The following is a 4,249-nucleotide window of genomic DNA, read 5'->3' as shown; positions in this document are numbered from 1 at the left end:
AGGTAAGTATTTGGTGGTGTTTTCATTAAAGCTGCAGGTCCTGAAGCAGTGCAATTGTGGGAGGACTTAATTTTTCAGGCTTTTGGGGTTGTTTCTTTGTTTGGGTGGGTTTGTGGTTTTTTTTTTTTGCAAGCTACAGTTCTATTCTTTGTAGTTCTGGAGAACAGTGACTGAGCTCTAATTGTTTAAAATCTTAATTTGCTGTTTTGAAGCCAGCCAGAGTGTTTTAACTCGCATTTAATTGCTTGGGGTTAACAGTCCTTGTCTGTGGAAAGAAGTGATATTTATTGCTCTAACATCCAAATTTATTTTCTGGAACAAAACGAAGGACACTCAATGACACGAGAGCTCCCGCTTAGATTTATAACAGGCTGATGAGAAATTGCTGAATAACTTGCTCATTTGCTGCCCCTGGAAGGTAATAAATCTTCCCAAACTTCTCAGGTTTAAGGAAAGCTGCTTGTTATCAGCTCCCAGTGCAGAAAAGGAGGGGTGTCCGTGGTGCCCCCCACTTCCCTGGTGCACAGCGACCTCAGGGCTGGCTTTAATGGCTACGAGCCCATTCCCCTGCCTCCCTTTGCATGAGAGATCTCCACTCGAGGTGCTCCCAGTGTTGCTGATCTGCTATTTTAACTGGTTTTCCGTGGAAGTGTTTGCCATGAGGTGGCCTCCAGGGTTTCTTGTGGCACTGACATCAAGGAGTTAAGCACCAAATAGCCCCGGGGGGGTGGATTGGGAGCTTTACAGCCAAATATAAACTTCATTTCCCTGGCTGGGGAACAATGCTGAGCTCTCTGCTGCCCAGCCCTGCTGTGCTGGCTGATCTCCAGCCCAGGTGAACACACCTTACTGGGGACCAGCGCTTGTCGCTGGGGAAAATGGTCTCTGGTGAGAAGAGTTTGCTGTCAGCTGGCGTGGGATGGGCTTGCTCCCTCAGAGGAAACGCAGGAGCTGCAAAATCAGGGATTTTATTGTGTTGATGTTGGCTGTGAAATTTTTTTTCTTTGTGTGTGTGTGTCGTAAGCTGAATCAAAACCCGTGTGCAGGGTGAGGAGCGGTGGCTGGTGGCCAGCTGCAGGCTGTTGGCACCCTGTGTGCCAGCTCCCAGCAGGAAAAATCCGAATCTCTGCCTGCTGCCAGGCTCTGCTGCCCTGCGCTGGAGGGTTCCTGCAGCTCTCTGCTTCCCTGCTTGAAACGTGGAGCCTGGGCTGCTGTGAGGAGGGCAAAATTTGGGCAAAGGACCATGGCAAACCTTGCCATCATTGAGAACGATGAGTGTGTGACAGCTTGTGGTGTCCTCTCTGCTCACTCCTGAGGAAAAGGAATAGTTTAGAAACAGTTTTTTATCTTTTGACAACTTATGCATTTATAATTTAAAACCAAACTCATTTAATTCCTTTTCCTCAGCCCTGCTTGGGGAAAAGAAGAAGAAAAATCCCCCCATAAAGAATAAATAATAAGGGGCTGCTAAACCTTCTCCTTCATGTTGTAATGATGTTGGGAGATGAAGAAGAGACCTGCCTGTACCTGGGGGTGCCTCTGTCTTTTCTGAGCCCTTAATGAGTCAGAGGATTTACTAATCTAGTGAAACAGGAAAATTCAGCCACTACAGTTCTTCCAGAGAGGAGACCCAGCTGATGTGACTGCAGAGCCATGTGTTCATGGTATTTGGACTCCAAAGCCACACTATGACTAGCACCTTTCAGCTGTAGATCTAGCTGATTGCTAATTAAAATCTGATGAATCCCTGCACATATGGGGAGTGGGGAAGATGTACCTGGGGATATGTCAGCCCTGAAGTGCTGTCACCTCCAGGACGGAGCCGTCAGCTTTGGGGAAAGGTGTCGCATCTGCAAAGGATGCTCCTGAGGTTAAATCAGAACTTGGTGCTGGGAGCACGGGGCACACCTGGCTGTGGTTTAACATCCCTTCTCCTCTCAATTGATGAGGTGCTCTTCCCCCTAAATGCCAGTGTATTAAAAAAAAATGAAAAAAACACAACAACACAACCCCCCAAGGCTGTGATATTCCAACTGCTTTGCTGATGGAGAACAGAAGATCCTCCAGGCTGGGATCCTTGCTCTGGTGTGGACCAACAGCAGATGCCAGGGAAAGAGGATAAGAAAAGGTGAGTAACCCCTCCACTAACATATTCGTGTGGCTTCCAGCAATGGAGATAGAAATAAGCACCTGGATTACCATGTTTAATATCAAGACCTGTCCTTCATGAATTTACCTAATCCCTGTTTTAATTCATTTACATTTTGAGGCCTAATATCCAGTGGTGACAAATTGCACATTTTTAGGGACTGGAAGGGGCTCTGAGGTCTCCCCGGAGCCTTCTCTTCTCCAGGCTGAACCCCCCCAACTCTCTCAGCCTGTCAAGGAGTCTGTGCTGTGATGGGGACAGTGGTGGCATGGGCAGATTTGGGGAGCTCTCCCCAGGGCACACGTCCCCGTTCTGAATTCTGAACCCCCCCAGCTCTCTCAGCCTGTCAAGGAGTGGGAGCCTGTGCTGTGATGGGGACACTGGTGCCATGGGCAGGTTTGGGGAGCTCTCCCCAGGCACACATCCCTGTTCTGAATGAAGGATGTCACAGCAGTGACAAGGGACAAGCCCTGCCTGCCCGGGGAGCACCTTCAAGGCCCTTTTGCTGAGACTGGCACGAACACACCAGCATCAGGGATGTTGGGAGCAAGATTCCAGGAGACAGCCCGAGAGCTGCTGGCCACAAGCACAAGGAGAGTCTGTTTTCCTGCATTTATGGGATGGTGTGATCAGCAGGACACGGGAGGGAGACGCTCCAGGAGAGCCTGGATAGAAGGAGCCTTGTTGGTGCAGCCCATTGCTGCTGCTCTCCACGCAGCCGGGCTGTTTGACTTGGATGGGAGCACGAGAGTGGGATTTGTTCAGCCCCAGTAGCTCCACTTCTGCTCCTTCATCAGCAGAGCCAGCTGTGATGCTGGCTGGAGGAAGACCTGCCTGCCTCCATCTCCAGCAGTGCCTTCACCCTCTGCCCCTTCTTCCTTTTCTCTCTGCCCCCATCTCTGCAGGGATAGAAACACCTTCTGCCACCTCCTCTCCCCCTGCTCAGCCTGTGCTTTGTGCTTGGCCATCTGGAGATGGGCAACGTGGGCCCTGAAGGCTCACACAGGTGGTGTGAGCCTCCTGACATCTCTGGTGGTGGCAGGAGCTTGTCCCATCCAGGTGGGCAGTGGTATCCTCTGTGGCAAGGCCTGTGCCTGCATCCTGACCAGCAGAAAGGATGCAGAGGTGGAACAACTGGTGGAAATCACTGAAAGCCTGATGTAGGGCTCTGCTATGGGGCAGAGGGTTCTCCTCATTCTCTTTTGGTAGATTTCATCCCTCTTCTGTGTTCCTGAGGTCTGGCCCTTTATGCCAGCCTGTGTTTTTCACTCCTACTTTACCTAATGGAAATATAATTGCACATGCATCTGATGTTAATGGTGGTTGTAATTAACCATCTCCACATCCCGGCTTCCTCTGCCTGTTTCTTTGCCAAACCCTATTGCTCTCAGGTCAGCTCTGGCCTGCAGAAAATGTCTCAAATAGTGGAATTGGCTGGTAGCAGGTGAGGCAGGTAGACCAAACCCTATTGCTCTCAGGTCAGCTCTGGCCTGCAGAAAATGTCTCAAATAGTGGAATTGACTGGTAGCAGGTGAGGCAGGTACTGTTGCAGGGAGGTTGTAAAGGCTGTAGCACCATCCAGGCAAACAGCTTGGCACCAGCAGAGTCCCAGACTCATCAGTGCCAGCTCTTGCTAATTACAGCCTGTGCTTCTCTGCCCAACCCCTGTGACGGCTGCTGCGATGAGGAAGGGCTCAAGCTGCTCTGCTCCCACTTTTAGGGAGTGTTGGCCGTGGCTTTGGATGCAGCCCACGCTGGGGAGAGGTGGAAACCCTCCGGGAAGAGCCTGGGATGGAGCCACGTGGGGAATGGCAGATCTCAAACCCTTCACGGGGAAGTTACGGTGTGAGGAAGGAATTGCTTTGTCCATCTTATCAAACCACTCATCCTACAGCTTGTGTCTGCCCGGACCCTGCTGGAGTCACCTACACAGAGCCAGCAGAGGGGATGCTGTCCCCGAACTGCCACCTTCCCGGCTCCCAGCTGAAGCCTGGCTGGAGCCCAGCGGGTGAGAAACCAGCAAAGCCAGCATCACGTTGCAGGAGGCTCCTCCTTCCTCCGGAGAGGGAAGGAGAGGCGGGGAGCTGGAGCCAGCAGCTC

Source organism: Calidris pugnax, unplaced genomic scaffold (assembly GCF_001431845.1).
Source record: "Calidris pugnax isolate Ruff unplaced genomic scaffold, ASM143184v1 scaffold50, whole genome shotgun sequence".
NCBI lineage: Eukaryota > Metazoa > Chordata > Aves > Charadriiformes > Scolopacidae > Calidris > Calidris pugnax.
The sequence above is the reverse complement of the archived record's forward strand: the minus strand, read 5'-3'. Positions refer to the sequence as shown.